At 39.7% G+C, this 20,604-nt stretch overlaps 1 protein-coding gene and 1 pseudogene across 5 annotated transcripts in view; both read right to left on the reverse strand.

Moving 5' to 3' along the window:
* ANO10 (anoctamin 10) overlaps positions 1-20,604 on the reverse strand; it is a 238,809-nt gene that overhangs the window by 104,326 nt on the left and 113,879 nt on the right. The window lies entirely within an intron of this gene.
* On the reverse strand, positions 18,638-19,885 carry LOC715711 (large ribosomal subunit protein eL20-like; annotated as a pseudogene).

Consider the following 20,604-nt stretch of genomic DNA (forward strand, 5'->3'; position numbering starts at 1 on the left):
TAACTTGAAATGGATCATAGATAGAAATGTAAATGTTAAAGGTGTAAATCTCACAGAAGAAAATCTTCAGCACCTTAGGGTAACCAAAGATTTTTCTGACAAAACATAAAAAAGCAATAATCACAAACACACATTGCAAAACTGTACTTTAACAAAAATTAAAAATTTGTCTTCAACACATTATGTTAAGGAAATGAAAAAGCATGTCATACACTGGGGAAAATATCTGCAACACATGTATTATATTTGACAATTAACTTGTATATTGAATATGTAAAGATCACATAAAACTCAATAATGAAATGATAGTGCAATAAAAATGAGCATAAAACTTTAACAGAATGTTCAGAAACAATATGCTAATAAACACATGAAAAGATGTTCAATATCATTTGTCACCAGGGAAATGCAAACTAAAACCACAATGAAATATCAGTGCATCTACCAGAATGGCTAAAAAACAAAGCTAAAAACTGGCAATGGCAAATATTTGCAAGGATTTGGAACAACTGAAACTCTCAATCATTGCTGGTTGAAGTTTATGTCAAATGCTGACACCGCTCTATAAAACAGTTAGAAAATTCCTTACAAAGTTAAACATGTACTTATCATGAGACTCAATCATTCCACTGAAGTATTTGCTCTAGAGAAATAAAGACATATGCACATGAGAAATGGGTACAAGAATGTTCACTGCTGCTTCATTCATAATGGTAAAAATATGGAAACAACCCAAATGTTCATTAATGGGTGAATGGATAAGAATTCTGTGGTATATTCATACAATGGAATAAATATTTAGCAATATAAAGAAACAAACTACACACAATGACATGGATGAATCTCAAAAGCATTATGCTAAATAAGAAAAGCCAGATATAAAGAATACTTACTATGTTATTCCATCTATATGAATTTCTTTAACAGGCCATTGTCATCTGCAGTGACAAGAAAGCACTTCAGTGACAGCCTGTGCTGGGGAGTAGGAGGGACTGATTGCAGAGGGGAGAAGGAAACTTTCTGGAGTGATAGGAATGTTCTAAATCTTCTTGTGGTGGTTATTTTGGATATATACAATTGTCAAGACCTATCAAGCTGAACATTTAAAATGGGTCCTCTTTATTGTATGTAAATTATACTTCAAGAAAGCTGATGAAGAATAGTGCATAAGGTATAATGCAGTGATCCTTCTTTAACTCTTCTAATTTTAACTGCAACAGTAATAAATACAGTGTTAGACAGAGATATTCACAAACCAAATTGTAAAGACAATTAAAAGAAAATACAAACGAACTTACGAGTTTTCTAGTCAATTTATAGCTATGAAACTACATGGAAAAACACTGACACTTTAATTAGCTTTCATCACAGTGATGGAGTTCTTAGCATTGAGCACAAGAACCCTTTTGTGGTGCCTGGGGTTGTATAATGTGAGCATCTAGGTCATATTTTAAGCTTTAATTATAAATCCTTTCAATACACAAGTTATTTTCCTTTCATAGCAAAATTACTTTCCTGCTTTGGCCATAATGTGTAGTAATTTTTAGCAGTGATTTCTTGTGTTTAAAAAATCGCTGTGGACACAATGCTGGTAGGTGGGTAATCCTTAAGGATTTCACCAAGTGGTCTACTCTACAAGTTGGTTTCATAATGTCCACAACTGTTTCAGTCACCATGGCATCCCCAGTGTGCAGCACAGTATTGGCACATGGGCCCTTGGGAAATGCTGAAAGGATTATCACCGACCCAAAACACTTTCCTGTAACAGAAAGAGCCCTGGAAGAATGGAAGCTTCCTATGCAGGAGTCAAAGAGTGACAGAGCAAAGGCTACACCAGTGGAAGAACTACCACCATGTGCCTGGTATGTGTGTACATGGCTTTCTAGGACTGTGGAAAGAGTGAATTTTCCAGATTTCTGGAGCTCACATAAACTTTAAATGTAAACCAAGCTTTACAAAGTTCCCACAGCACCTAATGTTTCACCTGTTTTCATGAATGCATCCAGGCTTCAAACTAAACAATCTCAGCAGGTCAGAGTGTAGTGGCGGTAACTCAAACCTCTTCCCTAAACCTCTCAGTGGGTTTTCTTTTTTTTTTCTTTTTCCTTTTTTCTTTTTTTTTTTTTGAGACAGAGTCTTGCTTTGTTGCCCAGGCTGGAGTGCAGTGGCGCAATCTCGGCTCACTGCAACCTCGGCCTCCTGAGTCCAAGCGATTCTCCTGCCTTAGCCTCCCGACCAGCTGGAGCTACAGGTGCATGCCACCAAGCCCAGCTAAGTTTTAGTACTTTTAGTAGAGACATGGTTTCACTCTGTTGGCCAGTATGGTCTCAATCTCCCGACCTTGTGATCCGCCCACCTCGGCCTCCCAAAGTACTGGGATTACAGGTGTGAGCCATCACGCCTGGCTGGATTTTCAATGAGCTGCTTTTTTTTTTTTTTTTTTTTTTTGAGACAGTCTTGTCCTGTCACCCAGGCTAGAGTGCAATGGCATGATCTCGGCTGACTGCAACCTCCACCTCCCAGGTTCAAGCGATTCTCCTGCCTCAGCCTCCCGAGTAGCTAGAATTACAGGCACATGCCGCCATGCCTGGCTAATTTTTTGGGGGGTATCTTTAGTAGAGATGGGGTTTCACCATGTTGGCCAGGCTGGTCTCGAACTCCTGACCTCATGGTCCACCCACCTTGGTGTTCCAAAGTGCTGGGATTACAGGCGTGAGCCACCGTGCCCGGCCTAATCAGCTGCTTTTAGTGATTTGCCCTGCTGACAATTCCTTCAGGTTTATATTGATTTCATCTTCTGTGGATTCATCAAATTAACAGGACTTGAAGGCACATGACCTGTCAAGAATCTTTCACTATTCTCTTTTATAATATTCCAGGTCCTGTTCAGGTGTTTCATTAATTGCACTGTTAGGAGTGAAAATTGTGAAGGCTTCTGGAAGTGCCAAGAACCGGTGCTTCTACCTGTATAAATGAAGCTACCCTAAATAAGAGATGCATGGTGGTCATTGCACAGGTATCACAGTCAAAGGTTTCTTCTCCAGAACGCCACCACTAAGGAAGCCCATGGCTTTAGTCTCCCATTAACCCTAAGCATACTTCTATTCTCAGTGTTTAATCTTCTTCTAATGACTAGAGTTTTTAAAAGTTTTTGTAGCGGTTCACATATGTCTGTATATATACTAATTCCACACACCCACAAACATATATTTTAAATATAATCCAGCTCTTTCTTAGACAGGAAGCTCCATGAGGCAAGGAATTTGATCATCTGCTTTGTGATGGCTAGTGCCATTGGGAAACATTCTTGGACACACTGTGGGTAAACAGTCAATGTAAAGCTTAACAAATGCAGATGTTGCTGAACTTCAGAGAAGTACCAACAATTGGAGTTGTATTTTAAAAACTACATTCTACTTTATAACAGTTTTATTCATAATTGCCCAAACTGGAAGCAATTGGAATGTCTTTCAGTAAAAAAATGGATAAATAAACTGTTGTATAGTTATATAATGACATATTACTCAGTGGTAAGAAGAAATGACCTATCAAACTGTGAAAAGACAGAGAAATCTTAAATGGATACTGCTAAGTAAAAGGAGCAGGTCTGAAAATGCTGCCTACTAAATTATTCCAACATTCTGGAAAAAGCAAAACTACAGAGACAGTGAAAAGATCAGAGGAACCTGTTTGGGCTATGGGGAGTATGGGAGATATATGGTAATTCATTCATTCATTTAGAGGCAGAGTTTCACTTTGTCATCCAGGCTGGAGCTCAGTAATGCAATCATGGCATATTGTAGCCTCGACCTCCCAGGCTCAAGCAATTCTCTCACCTCAGCTTCCTGAGTAGCTGGGAGTACAGCCGTGTGTCACCACACATACAGCTAATTTTGTGATTTTTATAGAGAATGGTTTTTACCATGTTGCCAGGCTGATCTCAAGCTCCTGAACTCAAACGATCTGCCTGCCTCTGCTTCCCAAAGTGCTGGGATTACAGGTGTGTGCCACTGCACTTGGCCAATATATGGTAATTCTACTTTCTGCATAATTTTTCTATAAAACTAAGACTGCTTAAAAAAATAAAGTTTATAAATTTATAAATTACATTGTAAATCAAGACTGTTTAATGTTACATCATTAAACAGATATAGTCTGATTGTGGAATAATTTTCCATTAAAGTATTTTTAGAAGGATGTTATAATGATTTCTTCTCTTACATAACACTGTTGTGATGACCCAGAAAATATTTAGAAAATACTTTCCCCCAGTTGGAAACCTATTTATAGAAACATCAAACACTCAACCCCAGTTTTAACTAACAGAAAAAGTATATCCAATTAAAACAGAAACATTAGGAAAAAAATCAAGTATAAATAAAACATTTATTTTTTCCTTACTTACTTGCCATAAAACATCTTCTATTTAAGAAAAGACAAAGTTTTAAAATTCAATGCTTAGGAAAAGGAATATTCCTTGCAAGTCTAGATTTTCTACTCTTGATCTGAAACCTCATCATGTCCCTCTGCTGCAGAGGACGAGTGTTCAGGGCGTCTCGGTGAACATCAAGGGTGTTAAATTCCACATGTAACCAGTTTTTCTGATGACTTTCCTACAAATGATACACTCCCACAGGTACTTCCATATTATGATGACATCCCATGCTTCTAGACACAATTTCTAATATAATATAGTGACAGAGGAGCAAGTTTTTAAAAAAGAAAAAAAGAAAATGAAGCAAGCTGGACATGCTACTCAAGAGGCTGAGGCAGGAGGATCACTTGAGACCAAGAGTTCGAGGCTGCAGTAAGCCATGATAGTGCCACTGCACTCCAGCCTGGGTGACACAGTGAGACCCCATCTCTAAAAAGAAATTTTTTTTAAGAAAAATGAGGGGGGGGAAGGGATAGCATTAGGAGATATACCTAATGTAAATGACAAGTTAATGGGTGCAGCACACCAACATGGCACATGTATACATATGTAACAAACCTGCACGTCGTGCACATGTATCCTAGAACTTAAAGTACAATAAAAAATAAATAAAGAAAGAAAAATGAAACGAAACATCATAGGAACCAATCAGATCCACACTGTGGAACAATCTACATGAAAACTGACCTTGCCTCTTCAAAAATCAGTATCATAGTTACTTTATCAATGAAGATCACAAATAAACGGATGAAAAAGGTCAACATTATTAATAATTAAAGAAATGCACGTATGAATACCATGACACACTTATTAGAAAGCTAAAATTAAAAAACTCACAATACCATGTGCTGACAAGGATGCAAAGTAGCTGGAACTCTCATACACTGCTGGTAGGAATGCAAATGGCACAGCAATTATGGAAAACAACTGGCAGTTTACAATGTCAAATATTCCATTACTATTTGACTCAACAATCCCACTCCTATGTATTTACCCAAGTGAAATGAAAACTTGTATTTATGCAAAAACCTGTGAGCAAATGTTTATGGCAGCTCTATTCAAAATCACAAAGGCTGGGAAAAAAAATCAAAATATTCCTCTTCTACAGAATGGAAAAACAAGCTGTGGTATATCCACATGATGGTACACTACTCAGCAACAAAAAAGGAACAAACTATTGATAAATGCAAGAACATGGATGAATCTCAAATGCATTATGCTAAGTGAAAAAAAAAAACAGACTTAAGAGCCTACGAACCACATGAGAAAGGCAAAACTTGTAGGGAGAGAGAACAGATTAGTGGTTAACGGTAGGGAGAGAGTTTGACAATGGAGGGAATTTTGGAAAGGAGGATGAAACTTCTATTTCTTAATTTTGATGATTATTACAAGAATCAATACAAAAACACACAGGTCTTTACACCAAAAAGTATGACTTTTCCTGTATGTAAATTTTTTAAAAAAACACTTAAAATTTGTAAAATGAAAAAAAGTCACTGATATGGTGGGTAGGGGGAAAGGCTGATAGAACTGTTCAAGTTTAAAAGAGACCAAAGAGGCTAGTCTGAAGTTATCACAGTGAGTTATCTCAATTGATTGTTTACGGTCAGTTACAGATTAAACTCCTTGTTCCGCTCTTTCCCCACTCTTCTCACTACTGCACTTGACCAGCCTAAAAAAAGAAAAGAAAGAGAGAGAGACCAAAGAGGCATAACAACCAAATGCAATGAATTTCAACTAGCTCTTCCTATTTGACGTAGGAGGAAAAATTGCTATAAAAAAAAAATTGGAAGACAACTGGGGAAATGTGAATGAATATAGACCACATTTTAGATAATTATGAAATTCTTGTTAATTTTCATAATGTGATAATGGCAATGTGATTAAATAGGACACTATCCTTATTCTTAGATGTATGCTGAAATATTTCGGGTAAATTGCCTTGATGTCTGCACCTTACTTTCAAGAAGTTCTTTTTTTAAAGTTGTGTTTTTATCTATATGTGTTTGTATGTGCATGTATATACACAAAAATAAAACAAATATAAGCAAAATGAAAAATATAAATAAATGATAAATATGAATGACAATTGCAGAATCTGGGTTAAAAGAATACAACTATTCACTGAGCTTTTTTTTTAGCATTTCTGTATATTTGAAAATTTCAAAATAATAAGTGGAGATAAATCATTCACAAAACTAATCTTGGCAAACCAGTGTGTTGTTGAGGGAAGAGAGAGACCCTCTCATATTGTTTTATATTGTTTTATACTCAGAAAAGGAAAGAGAAGCGAAACTAAAGGGAGGTAGCCTGGCGCCTAGGCACCAGACCCAAAACCAGGCCTGGGCCTGCCTGACCTAAGCCTGGGAGTTAAAATTTGACCCCGACCTAGCAACCAATGTTATGTATAGATTCCAGACATTGTATGGAAGGACACTGTGAAACCTCCCGTTCTGTTCTGTTTCACTCTGACCACCAGCGCTTGCAGCCCCTGTCACATACCCCCGGCTTGCTCAATCGATCACGACCCTCTCACATGGACCCCCTTAGAGTTGTGAGCCCTTAAAAGGGACAGAAGTTGGGCACCTGACAAGCTCAGATTTTAAGATGCTAGCCTGCCGATAGTCCCAGCTGATTAAAGCCACTCCCTTCACTATCTCGGTGTCTGAGGGGTTTTGTCCGCGGCTCATCCTGCTACATTGTGAAATCCTCTCTGGAAGATTTTTCATCCAAAATGTCTTTTTTAAATAGCTGTTTTCCCAGTAGACAGAATCAAAATTCACGTACAGCATTTGATTATTTCTCTCTGATCTCTTTTAAACATGATCAGTGCCCAATATTGGACCTCTGATGATGAGACACTGTCCACTTTGCTGGCCTGATTCCATGCCCAGCGCTGTCTATGCTCTCCTCCTCGATGTCATAAGCCATGTCCTTCCTCACTGCTAGGCTCCTGCCACGTCACTCTACTTGCTCCTCTTTCCTGCCATGATAAAGCTGGTCTGGAACGCTCTGAGCCCCACAGGCACAGTCAGAGATGGCATGACCACCCCTGTGGTCTCAGTGCCACACACGCCTCTCCCACACTTTTCATGCCACTGTCGTTATTTGTTGACTTTTCTCAGGTGCCAATTTACCAGAATGGGAGGAAAGAAATCCCATTCACTCTTCTATCACTTTATGCCCAATACAGTTCCTAGACACGCTGAAGAAAATAGTTGTTTTAACTGAAGGTTTCTCAACCTCAGCGTTTCTCAACCTCAGCACTGCTGACATTTTGGACTGGAAACTTCTTTGTTGTGGGAGCTGCCCTGGACGTTGTAGGATGTTCAGCAGTGCTTAAATATTGAATAAATGAATGAATGATCCTGAGGTATTCTTATACAAATGGCAATTATTGGGTGGGGTTGTGGGAAAGGCTATACAAAGAAAATTACAACCTCTGAAGATGGAGAGTTCTGGAGTCAGTGACAGAGGCCTGGTGATGACAGTGAGAGTGCAGCCCAAGTGACAACACAGCTGGGCTGAGGAGGGTTCAAAGTAAACACACACATTCATTCTTCCCAGCCAGCATGTGTATACAGTTTTGGAATGGTCCAAAGAGCATTTTTATATTGTGTGCAACTGAGAGAAAGTGGTATAACAGAGGTCTTTTTGGTTTTGGTATAAAGCAATTTCAAGCAAAGGCAAAATGATGATCATTGATTTCAACCTAGGATATAAAGGGCCATATAAGACTGATTACATGTGGTCATACCACTTGCTGAAAGTTTCAGTGCTTCCCTCCGGCCCCCAGATTTCTTCCTTTTTCACATTAGAAGACTGTCAACTCACAAGAGAAAACTGATGGGCTCAGAGGACTTTATCAGGCTTGATTATCAAAACGAATATGTTGTTTTTCCAAGTCGATAAAACACTGGAGAGCTCAAAGCAGGAGGAGCAACATCTCCCCAGAAAATGAGCGTTTTTCTTGCTGGCAGCTAAGCTTCTTGGTGGACAATAAACCAAAACAATCTCTCCTGATTGCATTTTTGACTTGTAAATGTTTTTAATTGGCTTAACCAATGCTCTCATTAAGAGACATATTCACTAACTTTGGTTCTTCATAATAAATTTATATTTTAAAACAGCTCTTTGATGCTTAATTCAGAGAAATTAAAACAAACACTGGTTAAAAAGAATGAATGTATAAATAAGTCAAATATCAACTATAACAAATCATCATTTAAAAATATGATCTTTTAGTGGTATTTTAGAATAAATACATGTATTTGATTTTTATGTTTAAAGAAATCTGCATTTATGGTCATTACAGATTCAAGTTGCCACATAAAGAAATGCTGTTATCATGCAACAAAACAGATGGTCCCCAAAATCCTTGTAAGAAATCTATCTATCTAATCTAGTCAAGGGGAGAGTTTGAAGCTCAGTTTTCTCTCCGATTTTATTATCACTAATTATTTTGTAGAAATTTTTTTGTCCTTTGGTTTTTAACTAGACATGATTATTTAAATATATAATCACTATAGAAGGAGAAAAGAAAGAAACACAGAAAAGCCAAAAGAAATAAATTACCCAAATCTTAATAGCCAGAGAAAACTACTGGTGTTAACATGGGATTATATCCGCCCAGGCCATTTATACAAAAGCAAACGTCTACACATATGCCTTTATAAGCTTTTCACTTAGCACTACGTCATGGCTGTCTTTCCAAGGATAAAGACTTACATACAGTTTTGTTTATAGTGGCAAGATATATCATTATAAGGATGGGTCAACATTTAATCAATTGTCTGATGTTGGACACACAGCTCCTTCTCAGTCTTGAACCTTACACACAACATTAGTATGAAGAACCTGTGAATTTTTTTCTTAGAGTTTCTTTCTTTGGTGTCATTCTTATAGTCAAGGTCTCCCCACCCAAAGATCAGATAAATATTCACCTATAATTCTTTCCAGCCCTTTTATGGTTTTGTTATATTCATATATTTAACTTGACTGAATTTCATTTCAGTGTATACCTTAAAAGAGTGGACTTTATCCACTCTCCCCACATGGCTTGCCATTTGTACCAGCAACATTTAATAACAATTAATCATTTTTCCACTGACAAAAAATGCCTACCACAAATCTGCGGTGGCGGGGGGGCGGCGGTTCTTTGTTTTTGTTTTGTTTTTGAGATGGAGCCTTGCTGTGTCGCCTAAGCTAGAGTGCAATGGTGCAATCTTGGCTCACTGAAACCAATTTCTGCCTTCCAGGTTCAGGGCTGTTTCCTGCATCAGCCTCCGGAGTAGCTGGGATTACAGGCGTGTGCTACCACACCTGGCTAATTTTTATTTTTTAGTAGAGATGGGGTTTCACCATGTTGGCCAGGCTGGTCTCGAACTCCTGACCTCGAGTGATCTGCCCACTTCACCCTCCCAAAGTGCTGGGATTACAGGTGTGAGCCACACACCTAGCCTACAAATTTGTATGTACCTATACTTTTGACAGTTCGTGGACTTTATAATCTGTTCTATTTATCTGTCCATTTATTCTGGTGCCAATATCAGAATTTTTCAGTTACTGTAGCTTTATTTTCTTCAAAAATGTCCATGGCCATTATCTCATATTTATTCTATGTGATTTACTTCAGAATCATATATTCTGATACCCTGTTTGCTCATTATTGTCATTTTATAATGTTAACTAGTTTACTCTGGGTTTTACAATATTTTTTTCTGTTAGCTTATCTACTTTTCCCCTAAAATTATCATGTATTTAATCATGTCTAAATAAAAACCAAAGGGGAACAAAATAAAATTCCAAAAAATAATTGTTGGTAGACCTGAAGGTTGCCCCCAAATTTTCGGTTTATTTTGGTGATGTCTGTGTACTCAGTCTCTGAATGTTACTGAATCCTAAGGTAGAAAGAGTCTCTACCTCTTCTAGGCCTGCTTTTGGTCTCCAATTAGCAGGGTCTATAGTGGTCTACTAGCATTTGTTAAATTCATTTCTTATGTCATCCCACCAACTGTCTCAGAAAGGGAAGCCATTGGCTGGTTCTTGGTGTCTTCCTGAAGTTGGTCTGTCCTTCACATGTTATATCAGATAAAAACTTCTCAACACCTATAGAATGCAATGGACATCACTTCCCTGCCAGCTCCCTGTTTTCTCCTTACTTTTCTTTTTCTCAGTTTATGGAGTTTTCTCCTTACTTTCCATTTTCTTTGCAATTTTTATTGGTTTCTTCCCTTCCTTCACCATCTTCCCAGGAAATCTTGAGTTAGATCACTTTGTGGAACTTTGTATGAGCAAGTTATACCACTAATAAACATTAAAATAATGAGACAGCCTAAGATGAACTGCTCAAAGAAAAAGAAGACTAGCTCTGAATTCATGCATGACCACACTATGTATTTTGAAAGAAGAAAGAAAATATAGCAAAACTTGCCAATCAATAAGCAATTTGCTGATCAATAAGTAATTTCCCTGTACTACTCAATGCAGGCAGATCTCCACAGTGGGCAGATACAAGAGTTTTTGGTTTTTTTTTTTCTTTTGACGTGGGTAAAATTTCTTTCATTTGAGAAAGTAATGTGTATGCATAGTTTTAAAGAATAAAGACAAAGAATACACAGAAATGATCTCCCATCCATTCCTGCTCTGCATCCCTCTACCATCCTACAGTGTTCTCCCCAGAGACAGGCCCTGTTATTTATCTACTGGTTTACAAACAGAAAAATCCTTCATTATCCCTCAAATTAAAACTGATCAGCATATTGAGATGATATGATATTGAGAAGATACAGTATGTAATTGTTAAGAAAAGCTAGAATAATATCAAAGGTATTGTACTTGATAAAACTTAGGCAGATGCACAAAAAAGATGTACTACCTCTCCCTTTTTATTAATAAATATGAAAATAATTTATAAATCATTTACTCAAATATTTACTGAGCATCTACCATATGCTAGGGACTGTCCTAAGTGGTATGGACAGAAAATGAGGCAAGACATACTCCATCTACTACCCTCCATTTCATTTTATGAAGATAATTGCTAATAATAGCTGACAGTTATATTTTAAGTGCTAAATCAAAATGTCATCACATAAAAGTCATTTGTGAATCAAATGGAACAATCTCAACACAGATCTAAAACTCTTAATGCTTCCTTGGATCCTGGACCATAATACCATAATACTGTACTTGTGGTAAGCTCAGAGCAGGAAGGAATGGCCTGATGACAAATCATCCCCATCTTAACGTCCTAACATCCCCTATACTGTCAGTCGACCTTGGGTGTGTTCACACAAAACAGCACACAGGAAGACGCGAAGGTGACGTGGCCTTCCTGTGTGGGAAAGGCATAATCTTAACATAGAAGGTGCCTGTTGCTCTTTATGGGCAGAAAAAAGAGCCAGTATCACTTACAATTGGACAGACCTCTTTGGTAGGGGCCAGCCAACCTGCACACCAGAGGCACACTTGGGGGAGCGAGGGTGGAATGTTGAGAAGTGATTTTCCAACGGCCCATCGCTAAGGAAATAGTCCCTGTTTTTTCAGCTCACACTTTACTGCAATGCTAACTTTGTGCCAGGCCCTATTCTAAGTGCTTTTCATATATTTACTCATTTAATGCCCACAGCAGCCCTATGAGGCAGAAACTATATTTATTCCCATCTGACAGATAAGGAAACCGAGGATCAGAGAGGTTATGTACCCTGGCCAAGGTCACAGTTAGTGGGCTGTCTATACGAGCCACATGGAGTGAGGTTCTGGAGATGGAAGTTGGGGTTAGTCAGAACTGATGCCTTAAAATGTCCTTGTCAAAGTTGCCTCTTCTATGCAAAATGATAATTCTGAAGTCAGCAACCTAAAAAACAGCAGCCATCTATTATGACCTCACCACTGTGCTACGTGTTTTATAAAAGAAAAGCCCAATCCTAACAAACCCTTTAAAGCAGGCACTTTAACCACCCATTTTATAGAGTAGGAAATTAAGGTCTGGAAAGTAACTTCCCCTAGCTAGTGAGATCTGAAGTCAGGATCTTAGCTGTCTGACTCCAGGACCCATGCTTGTTTCATTTCACTACAGTAACTATGTGTGAGTGAGAAATTCCAACATTATCACAATCAGAAAAATAGTGGCTCTGTCTGCTCTGATGGTTTATGCTTGTGCTAACACAGGCTGTCCTCCTAGTGGGGAGAAGTCTTTGGCACAAGTAATTAATTTATATTAATGCTTAGCTCTCACTCCTATGTAGTATTCATATTTGACACAGTATAATTTTTCTCATTTTCAAACACAGATTATTCACACCATACATATGTAGCAGATAATTCAATAATAAATTGACTGTGATCAAACACTTGGCAAAAGCTTGAGAAGTCAAATAGTTTTTAAAAGTCTAATATTTCCTTAGACTTCCAAATTGTCTCCATTTTAAGGTTAGAGCATCTAAAAGCAAACCAAAGTACCTGTCTGATAACATTATAGCCCCCTACAGAAATGCCTCCACAAGTTAGGGTACTTGAGAAACTATAGTGAACCATCTGAATGGTTTTCTAAAACTATCTTGAGGACATAGAGTATTGTGTAAATCCAGGTTCCCTGATCCTTTTGTTTAATAACAGGAAAGAGGCACTACTTTTTTCTTTTCACTTGTGCTAACATGAAAACATAAGAGCAAGCAGTAAGGCCTAATTGTATAAAAACTGTATCATGTCTTACGCGGTAAGAACACACTGTCCCTCTTACCCCAGATGTTCTCTAAAAGTTTCTGTACCTAATTATCCTATCTACATTTTAAACGTTGTTCTTACTTTCTTTTTCAAGTAGGTGAAGTTAGAAATAAAAAAATAAATATTAAACGTTGATATATTTATTAAGTTTAATATTAATATTAAACTTTGATATATGGTTAATCTAAAGTTCAATAATCTATGAAAAATTATCAAATTCACAGGACTCAACAATAAAAAAGAACCAGAGAAGTAAAGACCTCTAATGAAATGCGATTGGTACATCTGCCCCGAAGAGAGCTTTTTGAAAGGCAGGAAAGGAGGGAGGAAAAAGGAAAGTTGAAGGCTGCAGACATTTCTAAGTATTAAAGTGGGTAGACTAAGCAGGAGAAAAGTTAATTACCAAATGGTTAAAGCCAAAGTGTAATACTGGGACCCGAGAGACTTCTGGATTAAACAGACGAACTTACGTCTGCTCTCCCCTCCTTCTGAATCACCATAAAATGACAGCCCACAGTGCCTGGGCCTTGGGGAACCCCAGGAGATAGAGTCTAGGCCCTCAGAAGGGCTGCAGAAGGACAGAAGACACTCCTTGTCCCCTCTCTGTCCTTCAGAGCCCCATCCCCTCTCTCACCCAGTGGAAGACAAAAGACTTCCTATCACATGAGACTGGACTACAGACAGCACCAGGGGCAGTAACACAATAATGAAAACACCTTTCCACTAAAAGAAGAATTAGGGAGGAAACAGAGACAAGGCAGAGATCAGAAGAAAAGTACAGAGGGATAACACTGTATTCATGAAATAAAGTACAGAATGCTATTTTCTAAAAGGAGGTGGGAACATTCAGAGAATAAAAAAGAGCTCTTGGATACTAAACTTATGACTGCTGACATTCAATAGAAGAATTGGGAAATAGAGTTAAGAAAAATCTCAAAATAGACGAACCCAAACAAACAAGGAGACACAAAATAGGCGGAAAACCTATAACAAATGGTAAGTCCAGAAAATGCAACAGAGGACCAGAAATAAAGATAGAACATGGAGAAAAGATAATTCTCAAAGAAATAATTCAAGGATTTCACAGAACTAAAGAACAGGTGTTTGTAAGTGTGAAGTCCCACTGGTCGAGGAGACCACAAAGGCATATCATTGTGAAATGTCAAGACACCAGGGATAAAGAGAAGACTGTGGAAGCTTCCAGAGAGAATGAACAGACCCCGTGTAAAGGATCAGGGGTCAGGCTGGCATTAGGCTCTCAACAGCAATGTTAGAGGCAATGGCTAATATCCTCCAAATTTGGAGGGCAGATGGGCATAACGATGTCTGCAGATATGCAAGATTCCAAACTCTCTCTCATGAACCTGCCAAGATAAAGGAGGAGGTTACAAGAAAGGGGCACGGGGCAGAAACAAGAAGCCAAGTGAATTCCCAAGAAGTTGGGAAGTGAGGACAAAAACCCTGCAGCCAGTCTGGAGGTGAATTGCCCAAATGGGAAGGGAACAACATAGTTCCAGGAATAGCCTCTCCAAGGAAAACAACACAACACACTGAGAGGCTGTCTGGTGTGTTTAAGCACACTATGTTTAGGAAAGAATCAATGATAGGTACACAGAAACCAAACAAAGAAAAAACAAGGCCGTTTTCAACTCAGTTATGCTTAAGGAAACATAATCATGGCACACTACGTAGTTATCTACAAATACAATTTGCACAATAATACAATCACTAAATATTGATTTAACTGAAAGTTGTGATGTGAAACTACACTGGCAGGATGGAACACAAAGACATTCATATTTTATAGTAGAGAGTCAATAAAACTGAAAAACATAGTATTTAGAAATATAGAGGTAAACAGCAGAAAAGGGCTAAAAATTTGAGTCATATACTCTAGGAAATTGGGACAGGGCAGAGACCCATTCTTCTGCTATTACTCTTAAAGGAATATTTGACCTTTAAAATTATTTATATGTATCACTTTCATAAAAACAAAATATGATTAGATAAAAAAGCTGAATTTTCTTGGTCAACTGTAAGTGAAAAAAATGAGTAAAATGTAGTTTTTAAATTACGGCAGGTACTAAGACTGATACTCGATTTGTGCCTATAAACCAAAAATAAAATTCTAAGCTCCCCATCTGACTGAGGGTCCTTCACTCAGCCAAGGGCATTCCAAAGCTAACCTGAAAACTAGTTCAGGCCATGATGGGACATGGGGGGTTGAACATGCCTCATTATACCCTCCTTCCTTTGGAATTCAGGCCCAGATGACCAGCATTAACATCAAAACAGAGACCTTAAGACTGACAGAAATGATAGGAAATATTTACAATCTATTATTTCTGAAGCCTACTATCTGGGGCTTCATCTGCATGATAAAACCTTGGTCTCAACAATCACTTATCTTAACCCAGACATTCCCTTCTATTGATTTTCATGTTTTTAGATAATAACTCTTTCAACCAATTGCCAATCAGAAAATCTTTTAATCTACCAATAACCTGGAAGCCAGAGGCTTTCCAAATCACACTAAAATGACAGTCCACAGTGCCTGAACCTTGGTGAACCTTTTGGACCAAACCAGTGTACATCCTGTATATGTATTGACTGATTGATTGATGTCTTTTTTTTTTTTTTTTGAGACGGAGTCTTGCTTTTGTCGCCCAGGCTGGAGTACAGTGGCATGATCTTGGCTCACTGCAACCTTTGCCTCCTGGGTTTAAGCAATTCTCCTGCCTCAGCCTCCTGAGTACCTGGGACTACAGGTGTGTGCCACCACCCTTGGCTAATGGTTTGTACTTTTAGTAGGACTGGGTTTCACTGTGTTAGCCAGGATGGTCTTGATCTCCTGACCTCATGATCTGCCCACCTCGGCCCCCCAAAGTGCTGGGATTACAGGTGTGAGCCACCGCGCCCAGCCAATTGATGTCTTAGGTCTCCCTATAATGTATAAAACCAAGCTGTAGCCCAACCACCTTGGCACATGTTCTCAGGATCTCCTGAGGCTGTGTCACAAACCATTGGTCACTCATATTTGGCTCAGAATAAGTCTCTTCAAATATTTCACAGAGGCTGACTCTTTTCATTGGCATGCCTTTAGAGAACCATGGGATCTCATGATTGGAAGCCCCTGAACAATCATCTGATATGCCACCTGCTTCCCAGCGTGAGACCAGCTATGTGAACTGTGAACAACTCTGCCCCTAGGAACTGCTCCCAACACAGTTATGGCCCCCAAAACACCATACCCAGGTAAACACACTAACTTTTCCATAGTCATAGATGGCCAGGCATGACCCTGAAGCCTCTTCTCTGCTGGGTTCCTACTTCCACTTCTCTCTAGCTTCTGAGGGGCTCTCTCTGAGTCCCAGACTGTGTGACCAAAAAGGCCTTAGGCAATAGCTCCTAATCTCACATCCCTCCAATCTGGGAGAGCAGCCAGACCAAGACAGACTACTCTTTGTGGCAATTTCAAACCTTGCAAGGATGGGCTGCAGGGTGGAGCCTAGGCTGGGTGCTCATGTGCTCACCACTGGGCAGGGAACAGGGCAGGGATGGGGACACAGTCCGCACCAGGAGCAAAGCTGTACCCTTGCAGTCAGCTGAGGGAGGAGGGTCATTCTCCAGGAGAAACTGGTAATGGGTAGGCAATCCATGAAACAGGCCATGGATGGTAAAGAAAGAGAATGTTTATTAAATTTGTCTCTTGAAAGATTCAATTTTTGGTCATGTTTGAGAATTAATTATGTCTTCTCTAACTAATAATTTTATGCTATAAGCTTCCTGTGCTCTGGGACATGGATGGATGATCAGCATCAAATGCTACAAAGCAGGAATTCAACAAGATGATCATTTGTTTTTAAGAAAATCTCTGTTTATTTCCTGTGGAAATAATGACTTCCTGGGTAACTGTGGCAAGAGTAAAAAAAATCTGCTTCCAGACCTTAAACCTTTTACTCGTAAGTTTAGTAATGGGACATTTTTATAGAGTTTTGGTGACTTTACAATTTTTGTCTTCAGGTGGTGTGTTTTTTGTTATTTCCATTTGCATTGTAAAATGGTATCTCATCAGAGGAGCCAAGCTGCTAGAAATAGATTCAAAAGTAACAGTTCATGTTGATGCCTCTGGGGTAACACATACACTCGGTCTGGTTCCTAACCATGCCATAGACACAAAAAACTAAAATCAATTGCCTCAGCACCTCACATTGCTCAAAGATACATAAGCCAATACTATCCACGTGATGGATAAGTGTTAACAGAAAAACAAAACTGTAAAATATCTCAACATGTTTATACTGAGCCAATATGAGTGACCATGGCCCAGTGTTCAGTTTCAAGATGTCCTGAAACAGTGTGCTTGAGGTGGTTGGGTTATAGTTCGGTTTTATACATTTTAGGGAGACAGAAGTTACAGGCAAAAACGTAAATCAATACATGGAAGGTATACACTGGTTCATCCTAAAGAGGTAGGATACCTTGAAGCAGGGGCTTACAGGTCACAGGTGGATTCCAATATTTTCTGATTAGCAATTGGTTGAAATAATTAAGCTTTGTTTAAAGACAAAAGAAATGCCTGAGTTAAGTTAAGGGGGGCTGTGGACACCAAGGTTCTTTGCTATTATTATTTGATACAGGGTCTCATTCAATTGCCCAGGCTGGAGTGCAGTGGTGCAATCACAATTCGCTGCAGCCTCAACCTCCCAGACTCAATGATCCTCCCACCTTAGCCTCTCGAGTAGCTAGGGCTGCAGGCACACACCACCGTGACTGGGTTTTTTGTTTGTTTGTAGAGATGGGGTTTCACCATGTTGCCCAGACTGGTATCAATCTCCTGGGCTCAAGTGATCTGCCCACCTCAGTCTCCCAAAGTGTGGGATTACAGGTGTGAGCTACAGGCCCAGCCAGACCAAGGTTCTTGTTATGCAGATGAAGCCTCCAGGTAGCAGCTTTCAGAGAACATAGAAGGTAAATGTCTCTTTTCAGATCTTAAAGGTAACAAATTCATTTAATCTCTCCTAGATCCCAGAAAGACCTAGAAGGGGAAGGCCTGGCCACATTAATGGAGATATCTCTACAGATGCAAATTTCCCCCACAGGAAACAGTTTTGCATGGCCATTTCAAAATATATCAAAGAAATATATTTTTGGGGTAAAATATTTTTATTTCCTTCAGAGTCGGCTGTCATATGATGCTATACCAGAATCAGGTTGGAATTTGCTATCTTATGTGCCACTCTTTGTGGCAACAAAGTGTCTGTTTTATCAGTCTAATAATCTCTATTTCAATGTTAATGCTAGTCAGTTGTGCCCAACTCCGACAGGGAAAGGGTATAACGAGGTATGTCTAACCTCCCTTCCCATCACGGCCAAAAACACAGTTTTTCAGTTTTCTCTGAGGCCAAGACAGGGTACATTCAGTTGGCTGGGGGACTTAAGATTTTATTTTTGGTTTACATCATGGAGGTTGGGGCCGTGTTCTCCGTCAACAGGCACGACCAATTGTCTTAAGTATTTACAGTTTATGTCTTTTTTTTTCTTTCTTTTTTTTCACCGGAGCGTTCCTGAGTTTATTTGGGGCACACCCGGGCGAAGGCCCTGGACCTAGAAGGTGTTGGGCCTCCTGGTGGTGAAGCGCGGCTAGTGCTGACCGCGCAGGACCGGGTGGGGCAGCAGGAACTTGATCTTGGAATCGTGGCTTGACGGCTGGCCGGCGGCACTTACTGGCTGCGATCTCCTCCACCTTCATGATCTGGATGGAGTGGGTCCAGGCGCCGTACCGGGCGCCCATGTCTCGCTAGTACTGGATGACAGCGCCTGCGGTGGTCGGGTCCTGGTATTCCCGGTGTCAGGCCTCTGAGCCTGAGCTAAGCCATCAAATCCCCTGTGACCTGCACGTATACATCCAGATGGCCTGAAGCAACTGAAGATCCACAGACGTGAAAATAGCTTAACTGATGACAGTCCACTGTTGTGATTTGTTTCTGCCCCACCCTAACAGATCGATGTACTTTGTAATTTCCTCCACCCTTAAGAAGGTTCTTTATAATCTCCCCCACCCTTAAGAAGTTTCTTTGTAATTCTCCCCACCCTTGAGAATGTACTTGGTGAGCTTCACCCCCTGCCCCCAAAACATTGCTCTTAACTTCACCGCCTATCCCAAAACCTGTAAGAACCAATGACAATCCCACCACCCTTTGCTGACTCCTTTTTCCGACTCAGCCAGCCTGCACCCAGGTGAAATAAACAGCCATGTTGCTTACACAAAACCTGTTTGGTGATCTCTTCACACGGACACGTGAAACACCCGGTACATGTTGTGGGTGCTGCTCTGGGAGTCATAGCGCAGCCAGATGCCAAAGTTCTTCACCCGCAAGGGGGACTTCTCAAACACCTGCCCACAGTAGACAATCTCCCCTGAAGACTTCTTCATCTTCTTTAACTGAGATAGGAAGTACCAGAAGCGGGTCTTGGCGATGACATCATTAGGCGCAAAGATTCGCATGCGGTAGAGGGGCGGTGTGTGGCATTTGGGGGTGGGCGGGCAGCGACCCACCACCTTGTACTCTCGTAGTGTGCCCAAGGCCTTCATGGCATCCTCTCCGCGCTCGCCGCCACCCGCAAAAGGTACAGTTTATGTCTTTACAGTTAATTGCACTTGAAGAAAATAAAAATATTTTACCCCAAAGTATATTTCTTCGACACATTTTGAAATGGCTGCCACAGGGCCAGCAGACAGAAGTGGCCTTGTAAAGCTGTCTCTTGTCGGGGAAATTTGCATCTGTAGAGAATCTCCATTAATGCAGCCAGGCCTTCCCTTTCTAGGCCTTTCACAGATCTGGGAGAGATTGAGTCTGACACCTTTACAAGTCTGAAAAGACATGTTTACTATCTATTCTCTCTAGGGGTTCTAGCTATAAGGCTTCATCCACATAACAAGGCCACTTTTGCTAGCCAAGCCTCCTTTCTTCTCTCCCCTATAACCTGTCTTGCCATTAAAACCTGTTTTGGGCCACACTCTGAGCCTGCGTTCTTTTTATAACCTCAAGGTGGTATATAAGCTTCTGTACCTTATTGAGGGGTTGGATCTTCATTCTGAAAGCTCCCATGTATACATGTTAAATAAATCTGCCTTTTCTCCTATTAATCTGCTTTTTGTAAATTGATTTTCAGTGAACCTTTACAGGGCCAAGGGGAAAACTCTCCTTTGGCCCTTAGGGTGAACAGTGAAGGAAGACAGAAGGGGCACAAGAGGATGCAGCAAGTTTTCACAATAAGACTAGGAGATTACACAGTTTGACAGAATGAACTCGTCATTATTTTTCATTTCAGGTGCTCAGAACATGTAGTTCGATTAACTGGTATTGAAATTGCACGCCAGAAAAAAACATATATTTCTCTTTTCTTTTCTTTGAGCTAGAAGACTAGTTTGCTACAAA

This window comes from Macaca mulatta, chromosome 2, assembly GCF_049350105.2.
Source record: "Macaca mulatta isolate MMU2019108-1 chromosome 2, T2T-MMU8v2.0, whole genome shotgun sequence".
Taxonomy (NCBI): Eukaryota; Metazoa; Chordata; class Mammalia; order Primates; family Cercopithecidae; genus Macaca; species Macaca mulatta.